Source organism: Myotis lucifugus, unplaced genomic scaffold, assembly GCF_000147115.1.
Source record: "Myotis lucifugus unplaced genomic scaffold, Myoluc2.0 scaffold_308, whole genome shotgun sequence".
In the NCBI taxonomy this organism is placed as follows: domain Eukaryota; kingdom Metazoa; phylum Chordata; class Mammalia; order Chiroptera; family Vespertilionidae; genus Myotis; species Myotis lucifugus.
This window is the reverse complement of record NW_005871356.1, coordinates 974,903-999,204: the sequence shown is the minus strand read 5'-3', so window position 1 is coordinate 999,204 and position 24,302 is coordinate 974,903. Positions and strand designations below refer to the sequence as shown.

Below are 24,302 nucleotides of genomic sequence, written 5' to 3'. Positions count from 1 at the left end.
GAGTTGTTTTTAAGAAAGATTATCATCTCTGTAGTTAGTTTCTCATACTTGATAAAATCTGTCAAAAACATCATATTTGCAAGCAATAAAGTTGTTTTTCAGCAATAGCCGGTTTGGCTCAGTGGATAGAGCATTGGCCTATGGACTGAAGGGTCTTGGATTCGATTCCAGCCAAGGGCGCGTATGATTGCAGGCTCGATCCTGGGCCCTGGTCAGGGTGCGTGCAGGAGGCAACCAATTGATGTGTCTCTCTCATATCGATGTTTCTCTGTCTCTCCCTCTCCCTTCCACTCTCTCTAAAAATCAATTTAAAAAAATACCCTTGGGTGAGGATTAACAACAACAAAGTTGTTTTGCAAAGGCTATAGGAACAAGAAAGAAATAGCATTTCTTATTTGTATAAGCATAAACACTTAAACTAATCACACTGCGACTAAATCCAATATATTATTCAAAGGTTCTATAAAAATTTTATTTCCACTGCTCCAGTAGACAAATGTTAGATCTGCATAAGAGTTGCACTGCAGCAGTTTGCTGGTCCAGTTTAAGAGTTCCAAGTTCTTTTCGTGTATTTGGCCCAATGATATCCACATCCCAGATAAATTCAGTTCAAAAAATAGAAACTAAGGCAAAGACTCCATATAACAAAGCACAAGAATATGTTACTAGAAATTGTCCTTCCATGGCTAATGCAGAAATAAAAGTTTTGGAAGCAGCCCTGGCCACTGTGGCTCAGTGGATAGGGAGCCTTCCCTTGAACCAAAAGGTTGCTGGTTTGATTCCCAGTCGGGGCACATGCATGGGTTTCAGGCTTGATCCCTCCCTGGTAGGGGGCATGCAGGAGGCAGCCGATCAATGCCTCCCTCTTGCACATTGATGTTTCTCTCTCTCCCTCTCCTTCCCTCTGTCTCTCTAAAAATCAATAAAATTATTTTTAAAACCATTTTGTACACCACCCAATAATTCCAGCGGTGAGAATGATTCCTACCATGCCTTGCAAAGAAAATATTATTGCAAAGCTGGAAAGTAGGATCATGGGAAGAAGGCAATATCCAAGGACACTTGCCACACAACCGAATGTAACAGCTGTCATACTCATTATGGTTAACAGACAAAGCATTCCTAGACATCCACTTGCATGGATCCCATACACATAGCCAAACTGAATTTTGCCAGCCATTAACGGGGAGGCTCCAAATGCAAGGCCAAAAACCATAGGTCCTGCCAGATCAGCCTCATGCAGGGCGCTGCCATCTGCTACTTTTAATAGATGTAACACAGTGTTTTTTGCCAGATGTGGTCAAAATGGATACCTAATTCTTCTAACAAAGGTGGCTCATCCTCAAGGTTGTTTCCACAGAATAGCTGAGGGGTAGCTGGAGTAAATGTCTGAGTTGGTGGAAAATCTGCCCGGCATATGGCTGCTGTGGCTACGTTATGCCTGGAGGGACAAATGGGCCTTACTCTGAGTCATCATAACCGGCACACTGTTAGCTATAGGCTCCTCCTCTTCCTCCACAATCATAGGACTGCTGAGATTGGTCATCGATGCTGTAATTTGTCTGGCAGAAATCTGTGTTTACATTATCAAAGCCTGACATTGCAAATGATCAAACACCAGGATGGCATAGTAGCTCCAGCAGCCCCAAGAAAACCCCACAACTCAACTTAAAACCCGGATCTGGCCCCTGTTGCTGTGTCACAGGCCAAAGTAATTCAGATGTTAATAATAGAGGAAATTAGGTGCAGGGTATATAGGAACTCTGAACTACCTTGACAACTTTTGGGGAAATATAAAACTGTTCTAAAAAATAAAGTTTATTTAAAACACACACACACAATAAACAAAGTTTAAAAACACACACACAAATAACCCAATTTAAAAATGGGTAAAAGTTTGAATAGATATTTAGCCAAAAGAGATATACAAATGGCCAATAAACACATGAAAAGATGCTCACCATTCTTAACCTGTAGGGAAATGCAAATCAAAATCACAATGAGATACCACTTCATGCCCACTAGGATGACCATAATCAAAAGACAGACAATCATAGGTGTTGGCAAGGATTTGAAGAAAGTGGAACCCTCATACACAGCTGGTAGAAATGAAAATTGTGCAGCACATTTGGGAAATAGTTTGGCAATTCCTCAAAAAGTTAAACATATTGAAAACCTATTTGAAGAAATAATGACAGAAAACTTTCCCTACCTGGTGAAAGAAATAGACTTACAAGTCCAGGAAGCGCAGAGAACCCCAAACAAAAGGAATCCAAAGAGGACCACACCAAGACACATCATAATTAAAATGCCAAGAGCAAAAGACAAAGAGAGAATCTTAAAAGCAGCAAGAGAAAAACAGTCAGTTACCTACAAGGGAGTACCCATACGACTGTCAGCTGATTTCTCAACAGAAACTTTGCAGGCCAGAAGGGAGTGGCAAGAAATATTCAAAGTGATGAACAGCAAGAACCTACAACCAAGATTACTTAACCCAGCAAAGCTATCATTCAGAATTGAAGGTCAGATAAAGAGCTTCACAGATAAGGAAAAGCTAAAGGAGTTCATCACCACCAAACCAGTATTATATGAAATGCTGAAAGGTATCCTTTAAGAAGAGGAAGAAGAAGAAGAAGGTAAAGATACAAATTATGAACAACAAATACACATCTATCAACAAGTGAATCTAAAAATCAAGTGAATAAAAAATCTGATGAACAGAGTAAACTGGTGAATATAATAGAATCAGGGGCATAGAAAGGGAGTGGACTGACTATTCCGGGGGGGGGGAGTGGGGGGGTGCGGGAAGAGACTGGACAAAAATCGTACACCTATGGATGAGGACAGGGGACGGGGTAAGGGCAGAGGGTGGGGTGGGAACCGGGTGGAGGGGAGCTATGGGGGGGGGAGGAACAACTGTAATAATCTGAACAATAAAGATTTAATTTTTTAAAAAAAAGTTAAACATAGAGCTACCAAATGACCCAAGAATTCCCTCCTAGGTATATACCCAAGAGAATTTAAAAATGTACGTATACATAGAAATTTGTACACCAGTGTTCATAGCAGCATTATTCATTATAGCTGAACAATAGAAACAACCCAAATATCCATCAACTGATGAACAAACAAAATGTAGAATACTGTAGCTATACAATGCAATATTATTCAGCTATAAAAATGAATGAAGTATTAATAAATGCTAATACATGGGTGAACATTGAAAACATTATGCTAACTGAAAGAAACCTGACACAAAAGGTTACATATTGTGTGATTCCATTTCTATGAAATGTCCAGAATAGACAAAGCCATAGAGACAGAAAATAAATTGGGAATTTCCAGAAGCTAGGTTGAGTGGGAAATGGATAATGGCTGCTAGTGGGTACAGAGTTTCTTTTTGGGGTGATGAAAATGTTCTGGAATTTAATAGTACCACAACTTTGTGAATAGACTAAAATCTACTGCGTTGTACACTTACAATTAATAAAATAAGAAAAATAAGACTCAAGTCATACTATAAACTGTCCTCAACATCTTCCTCCAAAATAAAGAAGGAAGATGTTTTAGGTTACACACATGCTATTTATAGAGAAACTCAGGCAACGAGTGGATGGCCAAGCTGCCGTCATCTTGATCAGCAGCCACCGTGCACCTGCTTTAGGCAGAGCCACTTACAAACCATGTCCCTGGAGAAGGGAATGCAGGAAAAGGCAAAGATCCCTCCCTTCACTGAGTGGGAGTTCCAGGATGAACACAGGTCATAGCTCTCAAAACAAAACAATTAACGAAAGCTGGGTTGACTTTGACCACTCATTTAGGAAACAAGCTTATTATGATTGCTTGTATCTGACTGGCTGTTAGTACAGCTGAAAACATGAGATCTACCCTCAGTGCTCACCCCTTCTCTAGCTACTTAAAATAGCCCATTTCCATGGGCTAATGGAACAGAATATCAGATGCCGGTTTGAGCAACAAAGACCTACAACAAGTGAGGCTTTTTATGTGTTTTTTTTTGTCAAGTTCAAGGAACTAATGCTTCAGAGTCAGGTGTTTTGTTTTTTGTTGTTGTTGGTGGTGGTGTTTTTTTTGGAGCGGGGTGGGGGGGGGGGCGGTGGAGAAGTCAACTAATTTTCCAAACCTGAAGAAAACAATATGTTCGGAAAAGATGAGCAGAACATAAAAGCTATGTAGGAGAGTAATGAAGAAAATGCACGTGGTGTGCACATGAAGATCCTCTCACAGACAGCAAGATACTGTAATATGTTTGACCTGCATTCGCAGGTGCTGAGGGGAGCGAGCCCCCCTGAGGCAACCTCACTCTTTGGGAGGAGGGCCTGGAAGGAGGCCCAGGCCAGGGAAAGCTCTCAGAGGGAGTAAGACGGTGAAGTCTGACCAGCATTCAACTGAGGCGGAAACTCTCTGATGATGTAGCTCTAGTAATGGCCCTGATGTGTATCAGAATCCTCCCTGACCTGGGAAGGGAAGTCACTGCTGGGTAAAAGGCCCAGGTTGGTTGCAGCCATGGAAACGATCATATTCTTGCGTTCTCAAAACAGGGATGGGAAGAGGCAGGCCCAGCTGTCTGTGGGGGCTACTTCGAAAGCCCATGCCAGGTTCGTCTTCTCTTCCACTCTGGTACAATAACCCCTGGATTCCTGCACACCTCGCCTCTGTGAAGACACAGAGTGGGAAAGAGAGACTCAGAAAAAGGCCTTTTCGTTCCTGCTTTCATTGGCAAAATGCCAGACATTAACCAGAGTGTTGCTATGCCAAAAACTCAGAATGAAACTCTTCCCATATTCCAAACAGTGAAGAGAAGCTGACACGGAGTAGAAATATCAATAGCTACATGTGTAACAAGGAGGATGTGGTGAACACCTGAGGTTTAGGCCTGCTCGATAGCCATTCCTCCTTTGACTGGTAAGAACATCCTGGTTTTCCTTTGAGATGTACCATTCCTCATTCTTGATCCATGTGGTTCGGGTGAAGCCACCTCCAGCCCACAAAATACAAGAATGGGCATATGACTCCGGTGTGGCCAATGAACGCATCGTAATTAGTCCACAATGCCCAAGCTATACCAGTGGGTCCCAGGACTTGGGCTCAGCTGAAGCAGTGAGCTTGGAGCTGTCAGGAGGCATGTTCCCTAACTGAGTGGAGAAAGCCCATCTGCAATGGGGAAATGAGGCCAACAACAAAGGAGAGAGGATCTGAAAGAGAAAGCCCTGGCAATATCACTTGATCCTTGCTCAAGCTGTATCTGAAGATGAAGCGACCTGTAAACGTCCCAAATACATGCACCTATTGATGATCAGGTAATCGGGCATTACCTAATAGCTGCATTCGGTTACTTTTATATTTCAGTGATACAAACCATTGGTCAGAAAACTTCAAAGAGATGAATTATATGCAGGACCCCAAAGGAAAAGGAAGGTAGAGAGGAAGCAGATTTCAGAAAGGAGGGAATGATACCAAGGGGCAGAAAACAGAGCAACCTAGCCCTGCTGAAACAGCAGACTTGCTGGGGTAACATGGTGATGAGCGGGGATCAATAAGGTAACCCTTACATTCTCGGTTAAGGAATTTAAACTTAACCTTGTATTGAAGAAGCAAGAAACTGAGCTCAAGGGACCAAATCAAGATAAATATATTAATGAGGCATCATCTTGAAGATAATTTCCACTGTAGGGAGCTGTTCAGAATTAAACCTTTAAAATATTAAGGATTAGAGTAATTGGAGAAATATGCATAATTATTAACCACAGAAGCAGCATTTCAGAACCATGAAAACCTACACGGAAGCTAGGAGACACCCCAAACAAGGGAACAGCCCAGGGCAAGCTGTCTCAGTGACTCACAACCAAATCAAGTGCTTGTGCAATTTGCTTTCCCTATGTTTCTATTTTCCTTCTTTCTACATTTTCTCCTTTCCCAAGACTGTCCCTTCCACTCTGCTGCCTTTCTCCATACCCTCTTTCTTTTACTCTCTCACTCACAATCACTCTTTCATGCTCAAAAATGTTGAGACCTCACCGTCTCTTCCCCTCTGTCCCATTTCAACCCCCTTATTTAGGTTCTTCTTGTCTCTCAAAACGTTAATGTGTTATATCCTCCATGTTGTTGTTTGCTTTTTGTGGGGTTTTTGTTTGTCTGTTTGTTTGTTATGTGTGTGTGTAGAAAGAAAAGCAGAAGTAAGTGCTAGTCTATGTGATTCTCTGGTTGTCTGGGGGCAACAGAAGATACAAATGTCCCTTAAATATTTATCAGTCCCTCTCCCTAGCTAAAATCGAGCACAGGTGCTTTGAGTGAATGAGGAGAGAAGCATTTAAGGAGTTACTGAAGCCTTTAGTATCAGAAAATGAAAATTTCCTTTGTCTATATTATTAGTTCAAGACAGAGTTCATCTCTGTGTTACTCTCTAGGGGTGTTATTCTATATTTCCTATTACTAAATTTATTTATTTTTTAAACATATTTTTATTGATTTCAGAGAGGAAGGGAGAGGGAGAGAGAGATAGAAACATCAATAATGAAAGAGTCATTGATTGTCTGCCTCCTGCACGCCACCCCCACTCCACCCCCACTTGGGATCCAGCCCTCACCCTGGGCATGTGCCCTGACCAGGAATCCAACCATGACCTCCTGGTTCATAGGTTGATGCTCAACCACTGAGCCACACCAACCAGGCTGAAATTTCTTCTTATAACCTTAATAACTCCAGGAACAAAATGCATATAAAGTCCATTTAATAGATTATAAATAAACTTAACAGAACGCTGAATTCTTTAATGAATTTGGTAAGTCTTTCTGGGGAGCCTGCTGTGTCCCGGGCACCGTGCTCAGTGCTCACCCTCTTCCACGATCTTCACAAGGTCCCCAGAGGCAGGTAGCGTAACTGCCACTTTGTAAATGAAAAGGCTGAGATTCAAAAGAACTAAACGATTGGTCCAAGGTTACACTAGTATGTAGCTGAGATTCAAACTGATGCTAGGCTCCTTAGAACCCCTTTTTCTGCTCTATTTCACTAAAGAGGGGTTCAAAAAGCAGAATCCACCTGAACAAGGCCATGTTTGTAGTTAATAGTCCAGGAAAGAGTCCTGGACTGAGCTCCAGTTCCAGCATTGGTTCTGCCCCAGCTCAGCCCAAGGAGGACACATCCCTGCCCTTCACTCTGAATTGCCAAGGTTGAAACAATAAAATTATCTTTCAAAAAAATCCATAAAAATGAATGCATGGGATGCCACCTCAAATGGTTATTTCAGTCCATGTGCTTGGTCCCTGCTTGAACTTGATGAAGTTCCTTTACCACTCGGGATCTTGGCAATGGAGTGCTTCTGCCTGAGTGCCCATCACACGGCTGGAAACTTCACACCGGCCTCGTGCCTGTAGTGCCATCTCTTCAGAGGCTTCTCCTCATCACTCTAATGTTGGTGCCTTCAGACACTTTATTGTAGCTTCCTTCTTATTGATGTCCTATATCTAAACCTAACGAACAATCATTTTATATGTTCACTTGTATATTGCTTGTGTTCTCCACCAGAATATAAGGACTACATCTGTCCTGTTCACCACCATATCCTCCCTGGCCCAGGCACTGCACATAGCAGGTGCTTAATCAGTATTTATTGAATGTAACAATACTGCTCACTCAATGTCCATTGAAGATCTTAGCTCCCTTGGAGGTATTTTTCTAATGGAAAAACAAAGCACCAAAAGCCCAACAGGCACAAAAGTAAACCTATTAGCATGAGAAGATTAAATAAAAACCCAATTTACAGCCCTGGCCGGGTGGCTCAGTGGTTCATCTACGGATAGGGTTTACATACTCATACTAAAGTAAATCCTAAATATTGATCAAGCCAAAATTATGGATTTATGGATCGTCTATTTACTTCCCACCATGGAAGATGAGAATTTAGCTTTCATTTCTCCCGCTCATCTCCTCTGATAAAAATAAAAATGTAAGAAAGCAATCATCTCCACTTTGTCATTCCTTTCTCACTGGCATGTCTCTATCACTGAAACCGCAAGACAAGAGGACCAATGACCTCTATATACGTATACATACATATATAAACAAATCAGAAGATATAATAGAAGATATAATAGAGGAAACAAATGGATTAATGATTGAAATTAATATTCTATATAATTAATATTCTATATAATAAAAGGGTAATATGCAAATTGACCCTAACAGCAGAATGATCAGAACGACCACTGGACCAGTCACTATGAGGTGCACTGACCCCCCTTGGTCCCTTCCCCTGGCCATTAGGCACCGACCACCCAATGGCGAACAGGAACCGGGGGTGGGTGGCAGACAAAGAAAGACTGAGGGACTATTCACAAGAGGGAAGTGAGTCATGACAACCAATACAATATTGATCCTGGACTGGAACCTATAGCAGGATGGAAAAAAGTTGCTACAAAGGACATTATTGGGACAAATGACAAGTTGAAATATGAACTTCAGATTAAATAAGAGTATCATATCAATTCTAAATGTCTTGAGTTCAATTATATTGTTTTTATATTAGAAGATACCTTTGTAGAAAATATACACTGAAGAATTAAAGTAAAGGGGCATGAAAAATGCAACATACTCCCAAATGTTCAGGGGGAAAATTATATATTATATCAAGAAAGAGAATAATAAAGTAAATGTGGCAAAATGTTGAAAGCTGGTGAATCTGGGTAAGGGGAATACTAGAGGTCTTAGTGCTATTTTTGCAACTTTTCTTTAAGTTTGAATTTTTTCTCAATAAATTTTTCCCCAATTCCAAACCCCAGAAGCAAGCAGTCCCATCCACCTAAATGGGGCCCTCACAAGTCTCCCTGTACATTCCCAACATGGAATTGCAGAGCAAAAAGTCTTTGTTGGAGTCATCTTGCCTCTCAAAGGGGAGAAGGGAAAGGATGGAGCTCCACATACCAATTTTTCTCCCAACTTATCAATCATGTAACTCGCTCCATTCTGAAGGGAGAAGAAAAGATAGGGTCAAAGGCCAGGAGAGTTAGAGAAATCCCTCTTCGTGTAAACCTCTGGATGAGCAAAAAGCATCCTTCCCCATCCCCTGCCCCAGCAGGGTAGACAAGAAACAGATAACTCTGACGGCCTCTAGGAACAGGTACTAGATGAGTGGATTGAAGGAGACCATGAACTCAGTTCCCTTTTGTATTTTCAAAGTTTAAACCCTGAGATTATATTCTCTATTCAAATATAAGTAAGAATGAAATACATACACACATCTCCAAGTGATTCTGAGCAGATAATTTAGAACTACAAAAAAAAAACTGACATAAGAAACAAGACTGAATTCATGTATCATGTGCTTCACAACTGGTGAAAGAAATGAAATTTTACCTAATTTGATCATTAGAAAATTAAAGTTAACATTTTTTCCCAAAAGCACCTACCCAGAAAGTATGACCTCTCGAGCCGTGATTTTGGTCCTTGTGTATGACATGTGGTATTTGCCCATCAAAAGAATGTAGACAGGATTCAAGAGGGCAGCTGCATATTGACCTGTGAAGAATCATGGATCTAGAAAGGGATCAATGTGACCAGTACACACCTCCCCAGCACCTGGGCTCATACAGAGTGGGCGAAGAGTCTCATGGGTGCTCTCTGTGAAGAGCTAATGTTGCCCAACATTTATAATGTTTAAAAATGGGGGCTTTTTCCATGCTCTAAGGGGCACTTTGCCTTGCCTTACAAACTGGGGGTGGTCACATAGGATGGTGCCTGCAGGTGCAAACACAAATAGACTTGTGCTGGTTCCCACTTTGCCCTCTTCTGATTGACCTCTTCTTTGCCTTCTGGGCACTGAACAAATGGAGAAACAGTTTGGTGGCTATCACTTTGACTCTGCTAGTTAAGACCAGAGAGGTCTAGATTTTAAGACTACTCCTACCTGCTAAATATATACATTAGGTTTGTTTATTTATTTTTGTTAGTTTTCATGCTCTTTTCTACTCGTGTTCTGTATTTCTGATAGACTCTGAAGTGTCAGAGCAGGCATATTTCTTAAATGGGTACTATAAATAGGTCATGAGAGGCAGCCAAGGAAAATGTCACCAACTCAGAGGCACTGAGAGTAATGTTTCAAAAAATAATTGACTCAAAGTGCTTCCTTGCTGGGCATGCAAAGGCTCAGGCGATGATGAAAAATTTTCATGCACCAAATTCAAAAAGGACATTTCGGACAACCATCCCACCCTGCCCTCCCTCTCCTCCTCGGACTTCCTCCCATGGAGGAAACAGCCTCTCCCTGAATGTCTGCTATGTTTGAAGGAGTATTGTGTATATTTGGTTCTGAGTTTTCCAGGTAGGATTGAGAAAGCAGAAGAATAAATGGTGTGTCAATGAAGGCATCAAAAAAAAGAGAAGGAAAGGGGTGGTAAGAGAGTCAGAAGGTATAAAAGAAATAACAAGGGGTATTAAAAACCAAAACAAGCACAGCCCACCTCTTCTCAAAAACACTGTAGCGTAGAAGTGGCTTTGGGTGGCAAAGCACTGTCTTGGGTGGATCCTGTACCTACCAGGACCTCAGTCTCCCAGGTAAGGAAGCCCCTCACACTCCATTGTCAACAGTGGCAGGTTCCTGGACCAAAGGAGTTTTGAAATGAAGTTTTCCATTGTCCTTGTAAAACGGAGGGGAAAAGGAGCAATGCAGTTAACTTTTTATGAAGCCAGAATTGAAATCTATTTATTTGGATGTGTTGACAATGAGAAGGTATATACCTGTCAAAAAGGACTCCTTACGTGTAACTGGGCCCAAATTCATAATCAGAGTCTAGCAGTGGCTGCTTACAGGTCGCTCACCCAGGCTGCATTTCAGGGAAAAACTACAGACTGGACTGCCACGCTTCCTACACTGTGTTCTTGCTGTCTGAGCAGACCCTTATAAAGAAGTTCCTGGAGAATTTGCAGCCAGGAAAGGCAGAGGACGCCTGTAGAATGATAGGGTCGAGGATCTGGGCTGGAGAGAGAGATGTGCAGCCACTGGGACTAGAAGGTCAGAAGGAACCTGCACTGCACCAAGTCCGAGTCCCCTGTGGACAGGTGTAACATCCGACTTTGGAAGGGAGGAAATAGACTCTAAAGAGCCCTAAAGAGCCTTCAGGGACTGGGTTGAAAAGGGGCGTTCAGTCCGGAAAGTGATACAGCACCTAAAGCCCTGTCAGAAACAGTCCCTTGAGAGACTCAGATTGACAGCAGGCAGACAGCCCAAATGGGCAGATTGGTCCAGCCTGCTTGCAGGCAAGGCTGTGGAGACAGACACAGAGGAGTAGTGGATCGCTACTTCAACATGGTTCTGGCTACCTAAAAGGAAACTGAGAAGTGGCAGACAGAAGAGTGTGGTCTTAAACCAGACCCCATGAGGCATTAAAACTTGGCTGAAGCAAACGACACTTCACTTTTTTATCTTTTATTTTAAAACAATTTTTTTCTTTTTCTTTTTTTTGTATTATTTTTTCTTCATTATATTTTTTATTGCTACTTTATTTTTTCCACCCTTTTCTTCTCCACTTCTTCCTCTTTTATCCTGTTTTCCCCCCTCTCGTGTCCCAGCTTTAGTTTTTTTCTCTTTCCTTTCTTTTTACCCCTTGTTAAAAATTAATCTTCTTTATCTGTTTTATTGATGTGTTATTATTATTGTAGTCTCTGTTGACTTACTCATGTACCTAATTTCCTCTCCCCTGCTCCAAGTCCATGCACCCTTCTCCTTTCTCTTTCTTCACTAGTCAATTTTTTAATGCTTGTTTTTCCTCTCCTTTCTTGTTCTCTTCTTTTAATTGTTTAGTTTCACTCAAAAGACTCAAGCCTACCGGCTCTCTCCTCTATTCTCCTTTTCCAAAAGTGGATGAATAAATGAATTATATATATATGTGTGTGTGTGTGTGTGTGTGTGTGTGTGTGTGTGTTTTAGCTTTTTTTTTTCTTTCCTTCTTATCCACTCATTCTCTTTCTACCTTCTCTATACTGAACCATGGTCCTTCCCCTAGTCATTCGATTCCTTAACCTTACTTTCTATATATAAGCTCTGCCTCTACAGGTTCTGTCCTCCCCTTTTCCTGGGTGTTTGTTGTTTGCATTTTTTGGTTTATCTGATTGTTTTGTGGTGTTTTCTCCCCATAATATTTTTTTTCGTTTTTCTTCTTTTTCTTTCCTCTCTTACCTTTTTTTTGTTTCCTCAATATCATCTTTGCTTTCTTCTAATTCTCTGTATTCTGGGGGTCACTTATTGGAGTTATCAGTGTCATGGGTACATTGGGTTTGGTTCCCTTTGTGTCGTGTCTTGTAGAGTTGTATTTTGTGCTGTTTGGTCAAAGTGGTAGAGAGTGAGTCACATTACCAGACACCTTGAGAGGAGACTCCATCCAGGAATGGGACAACAGACAAGATGCAACTACACCAAGAGAGCCCAAATATCCCAAGTAGGAGGCTTCCCTAAAGTACCCAGCCCAGAAGACCAGAGAGATTGCACCACTGGGTCCCACAAAACATCTATTATATAAGACAAACTAAAAAAATCTGGGTAGCATGGCAGTTTGATCTAATACATAGAAACAATCACAAAGGAATAGCAAAAATGGGGAGACAAAGAAACAACCCCCATACGAAAGAAAAAGCAGAATCAACAGAAAAGGAAATAAGTGAAATGGAGGCAAGCAATTTGTCAGAGAAAGAATTCAGAGCAATGGTTATAAGGATGCTGAAAAGGATGGAAGAGAAATTCAACAACATGTGGAAGAATCAAGAGAAAATAAAGAAGAATCAAGAGGAAATGAAGAATGACATAGCTACAATAAAAAACACACTGGAAAGTTTTAACAGTAGACTAGACAAAGCTGAGTACTGCATCAGCAAGTTAGAAGACAAGGTAGAAAAAACACCCAAGCAGAGCAGCAACTGGAAAAAGAAAAACATAAAAAGCAGGAAGAGAGCCTAAGGAAGATTTGGGACAACACGAAACAAAACAACATCCACATAATAGGGGTGCCCAAAGGAGAAAAATCTGAGCAATGAATAGAAAACCTGTTTGAAGAAATAATGACAGAAAACTTCCCTGATTTGGGGAAGAAAAAAGTCACACAAGTCCAAGAAGCACACAGAGTCCCAAACAAGATGAACCCAAAATGACTGACACCAGGACACATCATAATTAAATTGGCAAACACCAACAAGAAAGTAAGAATCTTAAAGGCTGCTGGAGAGGGACAGAAAGTTACCTACAAGGGATCTGCCATTAGACTATCAACTGAATTCTCAACAGAAACACATCAAGACAGAAGGGAGTGGAATGAAACATACAAAGTGATGCAAAGCAAGGCACTAAATCCAAGAATACTATACCAAAGCAAGGCTATCATTCAAAATGGAAGGTGAAATCAGGAGCTTCACAGACAAAAAAGGGATAAAAGATTTATTACCACCAAGCCAACAATGCAAAAAATGCTAAAGGGATTGCTGTAAAAAGAAGAATTAGGAAGGGAAGAAGGAACACAGGCAAAAAGTAAAAATGGCGACAAACAAGTACAGTGGGGCCTTGACTTACGAGTGTCCCGACTAACGAGTTTTTTGAGATACGAGCCGTCTCTCGGCCAATTTTTTGTTTTGAGTTGCGAGCTAAAATTCAGGTTATGAGCCAGCTTCAGATACCCCACCGCTAGTTGGCGCAGCGAACATTATAGTGAACGCCACAACATCAGCCCAGCATCACGTGTCTCACTCGTTCACTTTTGATTTGACATACGAGTAATTTGAGTTACGACCTCCATCACGGAATGAATTAAACTCGTAAGTCAAGGCCCCACTGTACATATCAATAATAAACTTAAACATAAATAGATTAAATGCTCCAATCAAAAGACATACGGTAGCTCAATGGATAAGAAAACATGACCCATATATTTGCTGTCTCTAAGAGACCCACCTCAGAACAAAGGACTCACATAGACTGATAGTGAGAGGATGGAAAAAAAATTTTCAGGCAAATGGAAATGAAAAAAAAGCTGGGGTAGCAATAGACCTCAAAGTGAAGACATAACAAGAGACAAGAAAGGCCACTTCATAATTCTAAAAGGATCGATACAACAAGAGGATATAACTCTGGTAAACATTTATGCACCCAATGCAGGAGCACCCAAAAACATTAAAAAAAAAAACTTCTGGAAGATATCAGGGAGAGATTGACAGCAACATGATCATAGTAGGAGACTTTAAAACCCCATTAATACCACTGGACAAATCCTCTAGACAAAAAATTAGCAAAGAAATATCAATCCTAAATGACTCACTCACGATATCAGATGGACTTAATCGACATCTTTAGAACATTCCACCCCAAAACTACAGAATATATATTCTTCTCAAGCACACATAGGAAGATAGACACATATTGGGACACAGGCAAAATCTCTCTAAATTCAAGAGGATTGAAATCATATCAAGCATCTTCTCAGATCACAATGGCATAAAATTAGAAATCAACTACAATAAAAACAATAAAAAAATCAAACACTTGGAGGCTAAATAGCATGCTATTAAACAATGACTGGTTAACCAAAGAGATCAAAGAAGAAATAAAAAGCATCCTGGAAACAAATGACAATGAAAACACAACAATCCAAAATCTATGGGACACAGTGAAAGCAGTCCTGAAAGGGAAGTTCGTAGTTCTACAGGCCTACCTCAAAAAACAAGTAAAAATGGTAATAAATTATCTAACCCTATAACTCAGGGAGTTAGAAAGAGAGCAAAAAGAAAAACCCAGAGTAAGCAGAAGGAAGGAAATAATGAAGATCAGAGCGGAAATAAATGACATAAAGTCCAAAAAAACAATACATAAGATCAATAAAACCAAGACCTGGTTCTCTGAAAGGATAAACAAGATTGATGAACCTCTAGCCAGGCTCACCAAGAAACAAAGAGACAGGACCAAAATATTCAAAATCAGAAATGAAAGAGGTGAAGTAACAACCGACCCCGCAGACATACAATGGATTGTAAAAAAAAAATACTACAGACAACTCTACTCCAACAAACTGGGCAACCTCGATGAAATGGACATAGTTCTAGAAAAATACAATCTTTCAAAACTCAATCAGGAAGAATCAAAAAACCTAAATAGGCCAATAACCACTGATGAAATTGAAGCAGTAATCAAAAAACTTTCAGCAGACAAAAGCCCTGGTCCAGACAGCTTCACAAGGAAGTTTTACCAAACATTCAAAGAAGAACTAAAACCTATCCTTCTTAGACTATTCCAAAAAATTCAAGAGGAAGGCACACTTCCAAGCTCTCCCTATGAGACCAGCATCACCCTAATTCCAAAACCAGATAAAGACTCCATAAAAAAAGAGAACTACAGGCCAATATCTTTGATGAACATAGATGCTAAAATCCTCAACAAAATTCTAGAAAATCAGATCCAGCATTGCATTAGAAAGATAATACACCATGACCATGTGGGATTTATTCCAGGGATGCAAGGCTGGTACAATATTCACAAATCAATAAATGTTAAGCCTCACATAAACAAATTGAAAGACCCGAATAGCTACAGCAATCCTGAGAAAGAAGAACAAAGTTGGAGGGATCACAATACCAGATATCAAGCTAAACTACAAAGTCACTGTGCTCAAAACTGCCTGGTACTGGCATAAGAACAGACATATAGACCAATGGAACAGAACAGAAAAAACAGAAATCGACCCAAACCATTATACTCAACTAGTAGCCTGGTGCACGAAATTCGTGCACATTAAAAGGAAATTAATTGCCCTAACCGGTTTGGCTCAGTGGATAGAGCATCGGCCTGTGGACTCAAGGGTCCCAGGTTCAATTCTGGTCAAGGGCATGTGCCTTGGTTGCGGGCACATCCCCAGTGGGGAGTGTGCAGGAGGCAGCTGATCAATGTTTCTCTCTCATCGATGTTTCTAACTCTCTATCCCTCTCCCTTCCTCTCTGTAAAAAATCAATAAAATATATTTTTTTAAAAAGGGAATTAATTAGCAGAGATATTTTAATATTGCTATTTGCCCTTTCTCTATAATAGAAGTGTGAGATGAAAGGAAATTAGTAAAATGTATATGAAAATCATATATAAATTTATTAATAAATAAACAGTAACAAAAGGATATAACAACAGAGGCATGATATAAAAACAACAAAAACATGATATGAAAACAACAAAACACGATATGAAAACAACAAAAACATGATATAAAAACAACAGTGATGCAAACAATGACTGAAAAGTGATTAAACTTATTCTAATATCTCCCTGTACACCACATTAAGAGTGAAAACACTTTCAGAGTGCTTGACTAATTTCCCTTGTGATGAAGTACTTAGAACTTTAACTGTAACATCTAATGCTCTTCAAACTCAAGAGAAAGCAACATATAACTGACCATGTGCAAAAACGGGTTCAGGTAGGAATATGCCTACTCTGTCTAGAGTTTGTCCTTGTGATTTATTAATAGTTATCACAAATGCTGGCATCACGGGAAACCGTCGTCGAATCAATTTAAATGGGAGGCCAGTGTCAGATGGGGACAAATTAATTCTTGGAATCAGAAGAGCCTCTCCCTCTGCAGATCCTGTTAATACTTCAGCTTTGATAATGTTAAGTCGTAATCTCTTTTTTTTTTTTTGGTTTTAAACAAAAACATATTTTTATTGTTTCTTTGAACAGCAATCGACCCTTCTGTGGCTTGGAAGTAACAGTTCCATCTAGGAATAAAAACAGCCTAGATTCTTGAATTTCAGTACAAATGGTCGAAGAACATTGAACAAAAAAGTGATTTTCTCACAATGCTACAAAACCTACACAAACTTTTCTAGGGTGTCTATTGTGGTGTCACCGATCAGGGACAGCTCACTGGGCAATGCACTCCTGTGGGGGTATTCAGCTGTGGTAGCATTGTATATTTGGGGTTCCCCAAGTGTCCCTGATCTATGGAGCTGGCCATGGTGACTGGGAGTCCTGGGTGGGGAGAACCAGTCTGGGGGGAGAGGTGGTGTGGTGAAGGCTGGGGCGTATCCATGGTGATGGGCTGGAATGTGGAGGCTGGGACTGGAGTCTAGAGACGGAACAGGGGCCTGAGATCTCACCTGGCTACTGAGGCATATGGCCATCTGCTGGCCAGGGAGGAGAGGCCTGTGGCTCTCTGAGAGCATGTGTTGCTGGGGCTCATGGGGTGTGTTAGGTCCGTGCTGACAGCAGACAGGTCAAAAGACGTTGTGAGCATTTAGAAATCTTATTTTTTTAATTTTAAAAATAGTGGGGCCTTGAATTACGAGTGTCCCGACTAACGAGTTTTTCGAGATACGAGCTGTCTCTCGGCCAATTTTTTGCTTTGAGTTGCAAGCTAAAATTCGGGTTACAAGCCAGCTTCAGATACCCCACCGCTAGTTGGCGCAGCGAACATCACAGTGAACGCCACATCAGCCCAGCATCACTTGTCTCACTTGTTCACTTTAAGATTTGACATACAAGTAATTTGAGTTATGAGCTCCATCACGGAACAAATTAAACTCATAAGTCAAGGCCCCACTGTATATATTATTGATTTTTTTTTTTACAGAGAGGAAGGGAGAGGGATAGACAGAAACATCAATGAGAGAAAAACGTTGATCAGCTGCCTCCTGCACCTCCTACTGGAGATGCGCCTGAAACCAAGGTATATGCTGCTGACCAGAATTGAACCTGGGACCCTTCAGTGTGCAGGCTGACACTCTATCCACTGAGCCAAGCCGGTTAGGGCTAGAAATGGTATTATTAATACACACCAGCATATCCATTTCAGCAAGCAAGAGTAGGGAGTGCGGGATATTTATGTCTCTGTGTGGGTCGGATGGAGGTGCAGGCGGTTGCAGGAAGCTGGGTCTAGAGCTGCTTTTCTCAGCTGCTTAGTTGTCTCCTGTGACACCTGAAATGAGAATAACAGGAAACGGCAGAGAGGACAGGAGCCTCAAGCTGGGACAATAGAAAGAACTGAGCGCAGGGGAGAAACTGAGGGCAGGGAAAGGTACAGAATATGCCTAACTGTTAGGTCCTAACACGGTTTGGCTGGCCTGGGACCCAATCTGCTGCTGGATCTGCTGCTGCTACATGGCTGCGGGTGGCATCAGCGTCCCTGAGGCTGCTGGAACTGGGCGTGTCCTCCAGGCCTGCAGCCATGCCAGCGCTGCCTTCCTGCTGCTCTGCTGCTGCTCCTGTTGCTCCTGCTGTTGCTCCTGCTGCGGCATCTCTCTGTGCTATTGTTCATTCTCGCCATGCTGGGGTTGCGTCCCGGGTTCATGATGTTCAAGGCCTGGCCCTTGGGGTTCAGGCCTCCCATTGCTGCTGCTGCGGAGGGACAGCAGGTCGGGGCCCGCTGGCTTGCATGGCTTTCAGGTTCTGCAGGCTGGGCTGGAGCTGAAGGTTAGTGGGCTTCCCCGTGGACACGGGTGGGGCTAAGTTCAGGCCGAGCTGAAGAAGCCGGCTAGTGACATGCTTACAGGCCAGGGCTGGGACTGAGTCGGAGGCTGTGGTGTCTGGGGTGTGTTGGGCTGCTGTGGGGGTGTCCAGGGTGGTGCTCAAGGAGGGGATGGCAGACGGCTGAGGCACGTTACAGGAGTTCATGGTGGCATCCGCTGGCGCATGAGCTACCCTTGCAGCAGGCGGTTCCCAATCCGCTGCTGGCGGCGCCGGAGCCGCTGCTCGCGGAGCTTCTGTTTGATGTTGAGGCAGAAGGGAACGGGCATGGGTTTTCTTGGCATTGTTTGGCATGGTAGCAGCAAAGGGCGAATAGCTGCTTGCACACTGGGCAGCCTCCAAAGGCCTTGCGCAGGCAGCGCGTAGTGTGCAGCACAACACGTTTCAGTTTCTGACAGTCCGAGAGCAGTTGGTGTCACCGCACTGGCGGGCGTGCCTCAGGGACTGGATGCAGCGCAGGATGCTCAGGCGCCGGAACTTCGGGAGGTTCTTCAACTGCATCTCCCCCTGGTTGCCGCCCTCATCGCCCTCCTCAGCCTCCTCAGCCTCTTCATCCAGGCCCAGCCCCACCTTCACCATCTTGTGGGTGTGGCCCTTGGTGTTGTAGCAGTTGATGCAAAGGTCGTAGTCCTGGCACCGGGGCAGTGCCAGCCTGTCTCCACCCGCTGCTTGCACTCAGTGCAGGCGAGGACACAGCCGTCCTGGCCCTGGCTGTGCACCTGCAGCAGCATCGCTAGGGAACTCTCTTTGTCCTCGTGCAGTTCCTCCTTCGCTCCTTCGGCGCCCCTCACAAATTCCTGAAAGCTTTAAGAAGAGAACTATGGACAACTTCCGGTTTTCTAAAGACCAAGTCGTAATCTTTTGATAATAAATCTGGTACCATTACAAAGACCCCATTTACTATTGAGATTTCTCAATAGCATGATGATTGCACCCACTTTCAATTTTAATTTATGACACGGCATTCCCGAAGGAGTAATACTATTAAGAAATTCGATGGGAAAATTTTCCTTTTCAGCATCATCTGTGGAATCAATGGAATCATCACTCAAATATGTGTAAAAACCTCCATCGAGTATATCCAAATTTTCTTCATTTAATTTTTGAACATGCTCATTTTTTGGACAAAGAATTGCACATTTAGATATATTTTTAATATTATCTATAGCAGTGGTTCTCAACCTTGGGTGCACATTAGAATCACCTGGGAATCTTTTTAAAATCCTGATTCCTGGGCCTCATCCTCCGGAAATTGTTTCTTTGTTATGGGGTGGGGCTACAACATTAGTAACAAAGAAACAGAATTAAAACTTTATTGTGGGGAGCCACTACAGTGTTTTGGACAGGTTCAAGCCTTGGACTGAGGAGAGGGCACAGTCCTCTCATTGCCATGTGCAAGTCCCAGCTTGGAGGGCAGGGCCCTCCCAGCACAATTACAGCCAACAGCTGTAGTTGTAAGCTTGAACCTATGGTCCGAACACATGGCCCCACGTGCCTGAGTGATGTAGGCTTGATAGAGTTCAGTTGCATGTAGTTGAGTAGGATTGAAACCCAGGAGAATGTTGTAAAGAACTTGGTCACACCCTTACTTTGCCTCGTAGCATCTGCTATCAAATAAAGGCATGGCTGTGGGCGTGGTCACTGTCTCTCAGAGAAGCAGCATCCCACCGAGACCCGGCTTTCATTCTCTCGTCCGTCTTTTCTAAGCCTTTCAGCCGCCCCCACTCAGGTTCACCCCTGGCCGTGCTGGTGTGGCACACTCCCAGGGAACCAAGCTCCCAGGGCGGGTTCCTGCCTCAAACCCACCCTTGCCGGAAACAGCTCCGGGAAACAGCTTGGGGGAGGGCACAGCCGTTGCCAAGACAACCCCTGTAGGACTGACTTCCTTCTGGTTGGTCGCTGCTATTCTTCTGGATGTGATGAACAACACCCATCGTTTTTATATAAGTAGATATTTGACAAAGGAGTCAAGAGCATACAATGGAGTAAAAACAGTCTCTTCAATAAATGGTATTGAGAAAATTGGGCAGATACATGCAAAAAAATGAAACTAGAACACCAACTTACACCATACACAAAAATAAACTCAAAATGGATAAAGGACTTAAATGTAAGATGGGAAACCATAAAAATCTTAGAAGAATCCATAGGCAGCAAAATATCAGACATATGTTGAAGCAATATGTTTACTGATACAGCTCCTAGGGCAATGGAGACTGAGGAGAAAATAAACAAAATATAAAGCTTCTGCACAGCAAAAGAAACCATCAACAAAATAACAAGAAAGCCCACTGCAGGGGAGAACATATTTGCCAATGTTATCTCCAATAAGGGTTTAATCTCCAAAATTTACAGGGAACTCATACAACTTAACAAAAGGAAGATAAACAATCCAATAAAAAAATGGGCAAAGGACCTAAATAGACACTTTTCGAAAGAAGACATATAGAAGGCCAAACGACATATGGAAACATGCTCAAAGTCACTAATCATCCGAGAGATGCAAATCAAAACAACAATGAGGTACCATCTCATACCTATCAGAATGGCTATCATCAACAAATCAACAAACGACAAATGCTGGTGAGATTGTGGAGAAAAAGGAACCCTCGTGCACTGCTGGTGGGAATGCAGACTGGTGCAGCCACTGTGGAGAACAGTGTGGAGTTTCCTCAGAAAACTAAAAATGGAACTTCCATTTGACCAAGTGATCCCAGTTTTAGGAATATATCCCAAGAAATCAGAAACACCAATCAGAAAGGATATATGTTCATAGCAGCCCTATATTCATAGCAGCACAATTCACCATAGCTAAGATTTGGAAACAGCCTAAGTGCCCATCAGCAGATGAGTGGATTAGAAAACTGTGGTACATCTACACAATGCAATACTATGCTGCTATAAAAAAGAAGGAACTCTTTCCATTTGCAACAGCATGGATGGAACTGGAAAGCATTATGCTAAGCGAGATAAGCCAGTCAGAGAAAGATAAATATCACATGATCTCACTCATTTGTGGAATATAATGAACAACATAAACTGATGAACAAAAATAGAGCCAGAAGCATTGAACAGACTGTTCAACCTAAGAGGCAAGGGTTGGGGGTGGGGGGGGGGGGTGGAGGACACAGACAGTGGGGGATGAGGGCATGTGCTGGGGCGTTGGAATGCTGCAGAGAAGTCAATGGGGGGGAGGGGGGAAGAGACTTATGTAATACTTTAAACAATAAAGAATTTAAATTTTTTTAAAAAAGGAGTTCCTGGAACTATACAGTATTTCAACTAATGGGCTCAGACCAGGCCCATCCAATCAAAGCTGTGTAGCTATATCCTCATTTGGTTTCTTGCTTATCAGAATGGCTCCAAAACAACTAATCAGGATGCACGATGCAGTTTGGATCAATCAAACTATGCAAATTTGGATTCTCCCCTTTGCATAAAAATGGAGCAATCAGGGATCAAGGTGGGCACTTTCTCCATTATAAGTGGGAGTCCCTTTTGTTTCAGAGAATGCACTTTCGATTTCCTCCAGAGGCTGAACGTACTTTCTGTTTACAAACTGTTCACCTTAATAAAGTCTTACCTTTTCTGCACCCCAGATCAAGGACTCATGTTGGCATTGTAGTGGTGGCATCAACTTTTTGTTAACAAATATTACATACTTTCTAACTTTGTGATGTCAAAACGCTATTTTTTATTTTTACTTTATGGAGATAATAGATAGATAATAGTTTATTACTTTGTTGTTTTGTTTGTTTGTTTGTTTCTTACTAGTTGCCTTTAAATTTCTAATTGGGAAATACATTATTCAGGATCTTTGAAACTTGCCTGATTATACAACTCTTTTTTAAAAAGTACTTAATAGAAACTATTTTTCTACAAATTTTTTTTTCTATTAACTATCTCTACTAGTTGCTTTTATTTTGCCCCATTTGGCAAAATAAAAAAGATTGGGAAACTGTCCTTCCCAATTTTAGAAATATGTATCTTACTGACCCATGAAATATATCTGTCAAAGGGTCAGCATAAGAAGTTAAATCCAATGTCAATAAAATGAGTTCATAACATATCATTATGATTAAAATGTACTTCACATGAATATCAAAAATAACTTTGCAATGGAGCAGCTTAACGGGTTTAAAAATAATCCTTTTAAATTGCAAATGATGTGCAAACATACACTCAAAAATTAGACAAGGAAGCGTTAATGAAAAGTTTGTTATTAAAGACTGCTGGTTTCATAAATGTTTTTCTTGTTTTAATAATTTTAAGTTATTCTTTTAAAAAAACTAAGTAGCAATTTACTTTTATTTCAACAATTTCAGTAAAGTCAGAGCAAAATACTTATGCAAAGTCTAAAACTTTTAATTCCTATGGTCAGAAAAATTGTATTTTATCTACAAATGGTAATTATATTAGTAATGGCATAAATCTCTATACTTCCCTTCTGATATATTTTAGATTTCAAATCTACATTACTAAAAACTTGTGAATTTACTTACCTGCATCTCTTGCTCCCTAGATAAAATTCAAAACCAGTAAACCTATAGCCTAATACCAAGATATCAGTGTGATCCTTAAAGGATTAGAAAAATTGCCGGAACCGGTTTGGCTCAGTGGATAGAGCGTCCGCCTGCGAACTGAAAGGTCCCAGGTTCGATTCCGGTCAAGGGCATGTACCTGGGTTTCGGGCACATCCCCAGTAGGAGGTGTGCAGGAGGCAGCTGATCGATGTTTCTAACTATCTCTCTCCCTTCCTCTCTGTAAAATATCAATAAAATATATTAAAAAAAAAAAAGAAGAAAGAAAAGAAAAATGACCTGGATGTCAATAGAGAATCATGGTATTGAAAGATAATTCTAAAATTTCTTGGCTCAGCAATTCTCAATAGTGTTTCTATTAAGTGCTTTTCAATAAAAGAGCTATAAAGTCTGGCAAATGTAGGAAATCCTGAATAATGTTTTTTCCCCTTGGAAATTCGCAATCCACATCGGCGCACTGAAAGTTCTGAGAAGTCCTACATCAAGGAAACCTCTTTAACTTGGTTCAAAGTTTCCCAAACTTCTTTTAGCATTTAACATTCATCAATGATATTATCTAATACTAGAGGCCCGGTGCACGAAATTCGTGCATGGGCGGGGGGAGTCCCTTAGCCCAGCCTGCATCCTCTCCAATCCAGGACCCCTCAGGGGATGTCCAACTGCCCGTTTAGGCCCGATCCCTGGGATCGGGCCTAAACGGGCGGGATCGGGCCTAAACGGGCAGTCAGACATCCCTCTCACAATCCAGGACCACTGGTTCCTAACTGCTCACCTGCCTGCCTGCCTGATTGCCCCTAACTGCCTCTGCCTGCTGACCTGATCGCCCCTAACTGCCCCCCACTCTGGGCTGGGTCACCCCAAGCGCCCCTCCCCACCAACCTGGTCACCCCCAACTGCCCCCCCTGCCAGCCTAGTCGCCCCCAACTGCCCCCCTGCCAGCCTGGTTGCCTCCAACTGCCCCCTCCCGCAAGGCTAGTTTCCCCCAACTGCCCCCCTGCCAGTCTGGTCTCCCTTCACTGCCCCCCCTGCTGAACGGATTGCCACCAACTGCCCCCTTGTGGCCTAGTCACCCGCACTGGACCCGGGAGGCTTTGTCGCCCCCCTTAACCGCCTGTTGGTGAAGGTATTCCTTATGAAACCAGGGACGGCTGGCATACGATAAGAAAAGATGTTAGTTTTTTGGTCTTTCCACCATAATCTACCTTGTTGGCGGTGTGCCCAGCCAGCCCGGTGTTCTGTAATTGGTTAGAATTTATATAATCTCC

At 42.1% G+C, this 24,302-nt stretch overlaps 2 pseudogenes; both read right to left on the bottom strand.

Moving 5' to 3' along the window:
• Positions 1-609: 609 nt before the first annotated feature.
• Positions 610-1,601, bottom strand: LOC102431506 (annotated as a pseudogene).
• A 16,196-nt stretch (positions 1,602-17,797) lies between these two features.
• LOC102435260 overlaps positions 17,798-24,302 on the bottom strand; it is a 10,994-nt pseudogene continuing 4,489 nt past the window's right edge.